The sequence below is a fragment of the Hirundo rustica genome, chromosome 1, assembly GCF_015227805.2.
Source record: "Hirundo rustica isolate bHirRus1 chromosome 1, bHirRus1.pri.v3, whole genome shotgun sequence".
Classification (NCBI taxonomy): Eukaryota; Metazoa; Chordata; class Aves; order Passeriformes; family Hirundinidae; genus Hirundo; species Hirundo rustica.
In genome coordinates, this window is record NC_053450.1 from 97044751 (window position 1) to 97054468 (window position 9718).

Genomic DNA, 9718 nt, shown 5'->3' on the forward strand with positions numbered 1-9718 from the left:
AGACTAATGAACAAAAATTTTCTAGACAAAGTAAGATCTTCACATACAGTTGCCTTGTTACTTCCCTGGGCAGTGTGAGAGCACCGTGGAAGCAAAAGGATAATACTGGGGTCACGACTAGGGCCACTGCTGACTCTCATCAGTGAGAAGTACAGGTAGCCCCACTGACTTTTCTCTTGTGCACAGGGTGGCTGTGGAAGAGACCATGGCTCCAGAGACACCCCGTTTTTCCACCTGTTACACAGAAATAGTACACAGACATGTATGAAACATCTGATTCATGCCTCAGAAACAGGTACTCAGAACCCTGGTACACTTCTCATTCCATTAAAATAAGGGGAGATGTTAAATTAACTTTACAAAGCCTTCTAAATAAATTCTGTGCTGGCAGAAGAATCACTTGCAGGGAATTCATGTGCATTCCGCTGAAAAAAAAGTGGCTATGTGCTTTTAGTGAACATTTTCTTTTTGATTAAGGAAAGAAATAGCAAAAATTTTCATAGAGTTTAATGAGCACAAACAGGGCCAGTGTTCTGAGAAAAACAAAGCTGGCAGATGGTTTTTGCCTATTGCCTCCCAAAATTCTCTTTCCATACATATATTAGTTGCCCCACTGAGACTTAGGAATAGGCCAGCAAGAAAATTTCAATATGTAGTTTCTCAAAGACTTAGGCAACTGAAGACTCCAAGCAAGACCAGAGTCAGGTGGAAGGTAAGGACAGTAAGTCACAGCCAGGGGCAGCGGATAAGCAAGACTATGACAGTCAGCACTAAGTTTGGGTTCAATTACTCTGAAGTCAAAGCCTAGATGAAAGCCAAAGCCTAGAAATTAAGTTTTCCATCAGAACAAATCAGTTCATGGTCTTTCATTAATTTTCACGCCCATGACTCTTCTATGAGCTTACTAAACTGGCAAAGAGTTATTCTGTTCATTTCTGCTATGCAAGTAAGAACATTTGGCTTACAGCATGAAAGTTGAGAACCAGGGTCAGGAAGAAGAATTTACATGGATGTACAGCCAGGGGCAGCAGGAGAAGGATGGAAAGACCTTTTGTTTTCTTTATTTTGACCAGGTTTGAACACCATGAGAAGCCCATCACACCCAAAACTGCCCATATATGAGACAAAATGAAGAAAACAACACAAAAATTGTTCCAATTTAAGCAGATTCTTCCAAGCTGGTACTTCATCTTGGCACTGCATATTTACAAATTGAATAAGCACAGTAAAATGAGTAAAGAATGATAGGTCATTTCTTCATGGCTGGTAAATCTGTAAATAGTTGGAAGAAACAAATTTTTGAAAAGTGTGACTGGTCCCACCTTCCCAGGTCTCTGTGGCAGTGTGAAGTCTATGACAGAAAAAGGAAAGGTCTCTGAAAAATCAAACAGGTTACAGCAGACGGATGCACTCCTATTACATGAAGTCTATGACAGAAAAAAGAAAGGTCTCTGAAAAATCAAACAGGTTACAGCAGATGAATGCACTTCCATTACAATCTGTTCTCCCCAAGACCACTTTGAGGCACAGGTGCAAAGCAGTACGTGAGAGTGGCTTGCCTGCAGATAAACAGGAGGTTTCTTTCACTACAGCTGATGCCTCACATTTTCTTGATATGAATATTAAGGATATAGGAATTTACTGGCTCATCTGAATAAACACCACATGTGCAGCTGTACTAAATATGTCAGCTGTGCACAGAGAAGAGCTGTTTTATTTCTTTGCTCAATACAATGCATTAGCCTTGTACAAAATGCGTGTATACCTATGTATAACTCAATGCAGAATTTATTACAATAGTCATATATTATATTATGTAACTAAGAATTAAAACAGGTTGATCATATTTAAAAATCATAAATATGCATTCATCCCATGTATACTATGTATTAGTTATTTGTTCTTACAGGTGTTTGTTATCAGAGAAATCCATGAGTCTGAGTCATTCAGTCAAGAAATACAGTGATAATATCACTGGTGCTTGAGATAAAACAAAGGTGATTCTTATAGGCTAGGTCTTCCTGAGGATCTACAGAAGCAATATCTTATAGCTATAGTTATTATAAAATCTATTTATTCTGTCACTTCTCAGTGGCTTGATATACTTTCAGGATCTAGACTTTCTGAATTTCCAGAACAAAACTCAAAAGGAAAAAACAAATATTGTTTCTTAATTCAGTAGCAGTCTTTGTATTCTTTATATATGAACACAAATCTTGCAATTTTTGGTAAGAATTGAAAAAATAATTTCAAAGACATTGAGGTGTTGTTGAATATACTCATTATTATCAATAATTATGTTGATTAAACTGTTAACAATATCCCTGTACCTTTCTGCTGTCATATTCCAATCAGACAAAGATTTAATATAAGAAAAAGACAAAAACCAAACCAAAAGACAAAGTAAATGTTAGGGGCTGGATTTCATCTTGAAATAAGTAGTAGTCCGCTACTGGTTTTCTTTGCATAGGGGCAAAGAGGACATTTTAAAGAGTATTAGAAGATATTACATCTTTCTTCTTCTTCTGTCCAGGCTTACCCTGGGAAGAAACCTTGACTCTCTTTCCTTGACTAAGAAAAAGGAGTTCTATAAAATCACAAGAGTGCACATTTAAAGCATATATATGATTGCTTTGAGACAAGGACTTTTCATGAAGAAATGTAGTCAGAAAAGGATACAGTAGTCAGATTGTGCCCAGCAGTTTGCAGCCCAGGTAGTACAGACACAACATGGTAACAAAGAGCTCTCTGGTTTCCCTTCAGGGAGTTGAGTAGAATGTACATCTCCTTATCTTGTGCATAGGCACAAAATCTGAAGGTGGTGAGGCCTCAAATTCCATTCCTGTGTGTCCACTGTATGAAATCTCAGCAGTCTCAGCTTTGTAAGGACCTGTGTATTTCAGAATTAATTGCTAGAATCTGGTCCAGGATTGGTCTTCTATATGAGTGAAAGTGAGCAAATATAGCAGGTAATGGGGCTAATTTCTTTGAAAATTCTTTCTTTGGAGGTACTCTGTAAGCAATCTGACCTAAACTGGTCCTACCTTGGGCAAGGGACTGGACCAGTTGACATCCAGAAATCTTACATTATGAACTCTTGGAAGGATCTGTGATTCTGCAGGGGCTTTTGGAGGGGCAGAAGACTGTAAGAAGACACCATGCTGCCAACATGCAGTCCTGAGGTCCATGAGCACAGAGGACCCCTCAGCAGGAGACCAATACCAAGTCTGCCTTTTACATGTCCTTCAGAAGATGGCATTTGGATCAAGAAACTGTCCTTGTAAAGCCCATCCCACAACTGCAAAGAAATGGATCTTTTCTGGGAAGTATACTTTGTGTGTTTGGAATAAGAAGAACAAGAAACCAAGCCGGGATTGTGATAGGCTGGACTGTTAACAGGAATCAGCACATGTGAGATGGGGCCCTCACATGAATGCTGTTGCAGCACTCTTTAAATAAAGCTTAAATAAACGGCTCAAAACTATTTAACAGTAGTAGCAAGGCCAGGCATAGGCAATTATAAAACTAGGAATGATCCAGCTCAAGCATATCAATCACATTTTCTGATTTTCTTTTTATAAAAATACTTATTATTCTGTTGAATAATGCTGGAAATACAATAACGTAATAAGCCATTTGCAATTATTCACAGTAAACATACAGTTTTATTTCAGTAAATCAGTAAAAAGTATTTCAAATACTATAAAATGTAACTTAGTTAATCACTTCAATAAATGATTGCTGAGCACTCCAGCTTTCCAGTTAATAGTTGTGGATGATTAAAAAAAGGAACAGTAACAGAGAGTCTATGCACATCATACTATGCTGTTACAAGTACTGAATGCAAACTAAAGAGCTGTGACTGAAGTGATAGAAGAAGGACAAAGCTAACAGAGGGATAAAAAAAAAAAAAAAAAAGTTGCATTTATTTGACAGGATAAACCCCACAGGCACCTTCAGAGATGAAACCTGGATCACCTCCCATTTATAAATATAATTGCCTTCAGAAGGTTCCAAATTAGCCAAAGATTTGGAGAAGATTCTGCATTAGACAAGGGTCCATATTCTTAAACTATTGCAACCAGTGTAGAGCAGGTTTGCAGGCAAACCTATGTTCATCAGAGACCTAATTTTTTCAAAATGCAGACACTACATTATGAAGAATATCAGAGGTGGCATTACCCCATTTAGCTGTAAAGGGCTGATGCCACCAGGCAGGATTCAGGGCTCTGATTGCTCTAGGGTCACTTTAATGGCAACAGAGCCCCCAGATGTGGGGCCTCACCCACAGTCCAGGATGGGGGTTCAATCTTGCTGCTGGCTGGATGTGGGGACATGGAGCTGCAGGAGGTTTGCATCTGATAGGTTGGGACAGTTTCCCCCCAAAATGAGAGTCAAAAGTTGTCTACCTTCTAGCATACTACCCAGGGGAAAAAAAAAAATAAAAAGAAAAAAAAGAAAATTGTGTTTGTGGTGGGGTTTTGTTTGGTTGTTTTTTCTTGTATTGTTTAGTTTTGTTTTCTGTGTGTTTTTTGGTTTTATGGTTTGTTTTTTTTTTTTTTTCTCCCAAGCCAAAGATTGTTCCTGTTTTCTTCTCATTTCTTCGATCAAAACATTAGCAAAAAAGTCAACAATTCTGTTTCTAAATATTCACTCTTTTTTTTTTTTTTTTTTTTTTTTTTTTTTTTTTTTTTTTTTTTTTTTTAAATGAGGAACCTGTTCATAGTCAGTGTCTTAAGAAAGGACTAAACCCTGATGTGGATAAGGAAATTCAGATTTGGGGTATAAAAACTTTAGAATAACTGCATCTGTCTCTTAGTTTCCCTGTCAAAGGAGACATTAGTCAACATGAATCTTCTATTCCATTGAGAGCTAGATTACACTCCTCAAAGGTTCATTGATTTAGCTATATGAAAACTTGACATAAATTACTGTTACATTTTAGAAATCTTGGTCTGCATTGTATTCAATATTCAGTCTACAAATAATTGAAAATTAAAGTAATAACTGACAGCAAGTTAATGCAAAAAAGAGAGTTTTCAGAAAAGTAAATGCTGTTCTAGTTCCCATGGCACCATTCCCAATATTTGTTTTATACTCCTGAGAGAAAAGAGGAAAGCAGAACAAATGTTAAACCTCCCACATAAAATTCTCAAAGTAATATTATAATTCCCCCTAAGGCTCCAGCCTTGCTGACAAATTACTTTTCCTGTCAGGTTTCCAAATTCTTCTATTGAGAAAGGATAATAATTATAATATATTACTTGTAAATTTGTTTTCAATACTGCAGAACTTTGATCTTCACAAAAATTTATTTTTAATTTGGCCCCCAAGTGTTGGTACCACAGATCTTTAAACACTGAAATAAGGTCGTACAACTTATCTGTTTATGGCATTGTCAGGAGATACTCCAAAGTGTTTGAAGGAATAGAAAGCAACAAAAGCAACACAAATATGTTAATAGCTGGAAAGATACCTTAGCTTCTCTGTGCATGTATGACAATTCTTCTGTTGTCATTTCATTAAATTCCATTAGAAACTCAAGTCTTCCATATACCAAGTACTGGGGTTTCCAATACCTCTAAGGGTCCAGCCCTGTTCAGAGAAATGGCTTAAATCACATAGCGAGACAACTCCTCTGGACATGCTTTGTAAAATAAAAGGTTTTAATAAATGAGGAAAATAATAAACATAAACAGACAGAGAAATGTAAGTCGAACACAGTGTAGAGAGCATTCTGACACTGGTAAAGCAGTCCAAAAGAGCCCTTGAGTTCTTCTGTGTAGTCCCTTTAGTACTTAACAGTCTAGGTGGTCTGTTTGGCACAGAGCCCGATGAGATTTGCAACAGGCTTTGAAGTGCACTTTCAAAGCCCAATCACTGCTTCTGTGCTGGCACTGAGCCAATACTCATGAATAGGGTAGAGAACTTTCTAGTTTGGTTTCCTTATATGTTTAATGTAAACTGAAATAACCCTTTTCCTTATACAGAAATGCTCACTCGGGGGTGGGGTGCATTGCAACAACTAAGTGCAAGAGAAGCATGCATAGCCGCTCAGATGAGATGCTTTGCAGAAGATGTGTTAAATGGATGAAACAGCTGCTTAAAGAAAATCTGCTGCAAGAAAACTCTTTTAAATGGTCACAGTTTTTGGACCAATATATTTTAAAAACCCTAACTTTGGCACCAGATGTTAAGCAGAGAAATAGTCTGCATCCCTGAGGGACTTAGGCAAAGTACTGAAGTACTCCAAATAGGTGATTGTCAGAACTAGAACCTATCAAAGTGTTTGGGATGTTCCCGTCACCAACCCTTTATTACTTTAAAGCTATTTGCCAATAGTCTCTAACCCACAGATAATATTTCACCAGATTTGGTTGCCTCTAACAGCACCTCATAGACAACTCTTTGCAATCTGAGGAAGATGAGTCCATAGCCGCTATCCTTCAGCTGAAGGATAAACCAGGACATACTAGTATCTTTACTAGTGCAGGTTAGTTACAGACTAGGCAGACTTTAAAGGCAAGATTATTTAAACACCGCCACCCCCCCAAAAACCCAACCAACCCCCCAGCTTTATACCAATAAAATATATTTATGAAAATAGTTGCTAGAGCTAGAAACAGTCACAAAAAATTTAAGCAATAACACATCTTACTAAACAGCTAAATATTTGAGTTAGTTTCAAAGTCTTTTCTACATTTCATTCAGCTAGAAGAGCTGTCAGGATAGTCTTAGAGTCATGAGATCTGAGGCTTACTCTCTTAGACACACTTGGTCCTCTAGACTCTTTTTTCTAGTGGGAAGTATCAGCTGAGACATTGCTCCCTTTTTGGTGCACTTCTATTTATGACAGGTCCCAGAAATTGTGTTTGTGCAGTATGTTTTAGAATGAGTTAAATAAAAAAGTTTAATAAAGTAGTTTGATGACTTCCCAGTCCTCCAAAGAAAGGCTTTTCTCCCAGGGTTAGTCTTCACTCTGGAAACAAACAAACAAACAAAACCTCCCAAAACAAACAAACAAACAAACAAACAAACAAACAAATCCCAGCAAAAACCTCAAATGTTTTGGAAGCAAAATCTCTTACTGGACCACTCTAGAAACTGCCAGCACAAGAGGCTGCAATTAACAACTTACTCAGGTGCTTTTCCAGCAAAACTGAGTAATGCCTAAGTACCTTCAAGAGGCCTCCGCTTTTGGAAGACCTGCAGAGAGAGGCCAAGTGCTCTGAATTGATGTTCTTTCCTTCCTGGAATCCTCTTTTCCTGGTTACTGTGATTGAGAAGCTGCAGAGGGCAAGTGCAGGGAAGCTCCAAACAACCTCTGGCTCGTAAATCCTCTCTGTGGACCAAACTCTATTGCAAAGTTTTATGAAATCATAAGAAGAACCTAAGCCTCACAGTGATATTGAGTCTTTCAATCAGACTGGAGAATCACAGAACAGTTTGGGCTGGAAGGGGCCTGCAAAGGTCATCCAGTCCAACTCCCACAACATGAGCAGTGGAACCTTGATTGGCACTTCTCACCACCAATGCCCTATTTTAAAAGAATATCCTAATCTTTGAAGCATGCGGGAAAATTGACTAATAGTTATTATAGTCAGTAAGCCTTCAATAGTCTGAAAGACACAAAAAGTCAGAGCTCCTGTAGTTGGTTTCTTTGCATCTATCTGTAAATATAAGCTCAGTTTTACATGTAAATATAGCAAACTCATGTCTCTATGGGATGTCAAGATGCTTGAAAGTGGGGTTCTGCAAATTTGTTGATAGCAGATGGTGAAAATCAGACAGTCCTTGTGATAGAGTGGCTTCGACTGGTGGTTCGCTTTGCATTGCTCTCAGTCCTCCCAGGGCTGTGGGGCCCAAATCCTGGTTTGACACCACGACCATGTATTTGCTGGAGTGTTTAAGATGATGCTGAGCTCTGCTAGAATGAGAAAGTGCCAGCCCACAGTCCCTCAAGCAGCCTTTGCTGCGATGATCCTAAGACAGAGGAACATCCAGGAGCATGATTCTCCAGCCCCTTTTGAATGGAAGCACAGCTGTGTAGTTTTAGGATGAGGGTCTTCCCTGGGAGTAGAGTGATTTTTGCTTCATATCTGGATTGCTTAAGAGGATGAGCACCAGCCTAGCATTATTCCTAGATGATTATCAGTTGGAGTAAGGCAACCCCCCTATTTAACGATTAACCTCAGATAGATTAATTTGATGATCATTCTCTCTAGTAGCAAAAATCCTTCAAGATGTTTCCATGACAGCTTTTCACTCCTTCCCCAGAGTTGGAACTCCAGAGCAAACTACCATACAAATATTTCTATGGTTCTAATGATTACAACTTATTTCTGTGCTGTAACAAAATAAATCTGAGAGAAAGAAAAGTTTCTTGGAAAACAGCATCTCCCCAGTCTAGCCAGCTGAATATTGCTGGGTACAATACCAAGCCTCTGTTGATTTCCAAAAGTTTGCTTTAAAATCATCATACTGCTCTCAGCCTTGCCTCTCCTAGCCTCGGCTCTCATCCTTTTCTGAACTGTGAATTAAAAGGTGCAACACCATGAAAGTAGGATCATTTGAAATGAGTGCTTCTGCAGGTCCAAAACTTCAGAGAGTTATTTAACCTTTAAAATAATCTGTATAAAAATCACTGTCTTTGCATCAGTTCCAGTGAATAAATTGGGTAATAAAATCCCTCTGTCTTCAACCTTCTCTACCCCAGTTTTTAAAATCATGTCATAGGATCTGGATCAGAAATGAACAATTTTCACTGCTTGGTAAAATATTAGTCATGGAAACATCTCATAAAAATAAGCTGTGCTCAGCTTATTGGCTCAGTCTATATTTGCTTTTTCCAAGAAAAAGAAAAAATATTTTACTCTTCTGTTTCAGGATTACTTAACTCTTCTAAAATCCCACACTTTAATGTGCTTATGCTGAAAGTCTTTGCATTCAACAGGCTCAATATTTAATCATCTGTTCTTATAGTGATCTAGATCTCAGATATTTTTCTAAACCCATGAGCCAGTGGACAAGATGGTAAAAATACACAAAATATCTTCTGCTGCAGCATAGAGAACTCACTGCTTTTCATCTGCAACTGTTTCCTTTTATCAGGCAACATTTTATGTGGGAAACACTAAAAGTAAAAAGGATTTTTTGGAGCTGAAGAAGTAGGCCTCAAATAGAAAAAGCTGAGAACTCAGAATTTGATGCAACTGAAAATTTTGAAATTAGAGAAAGATATAACAAATAAAGACATGGGAAACAAAGGCTGAGTTTTTAGGTTTGGCTTGAATAAATTTTAACACTGTTGAAAATATATAGACAAGATAGTAGAAGGTCTTAAGTTTAATAAGGGTATTGTGTATTGTTAATAAAAAAGCATACAAGTGAGTATTGTTTGAAGCAGGTGTACATGTGCTATAATTGATTGGCTAAAGCAACTGTCTGTAAGCTTTAGCAGTATATTATTGGCTGAAAAGTTTTTAAGATGCTCTGTAACAAAGAAATTTGAAGCTGCTGGTGGGCTGTGAGCTGTTGTTTTTTCTCTCAGTTGTCTCTACCTCTGTAATGAGACTCATTAAAAAGATTGAGAACAGCTACCCCAGCAGTCTCACCCTGTTCCTGTCCCATCGCCAACACAATTTTAAATTTCAGAATTTTTCTGTAAGGCCAAGCAGAGAAATTCTGTGGTGTTACATTACATTACAGCTGACATTAC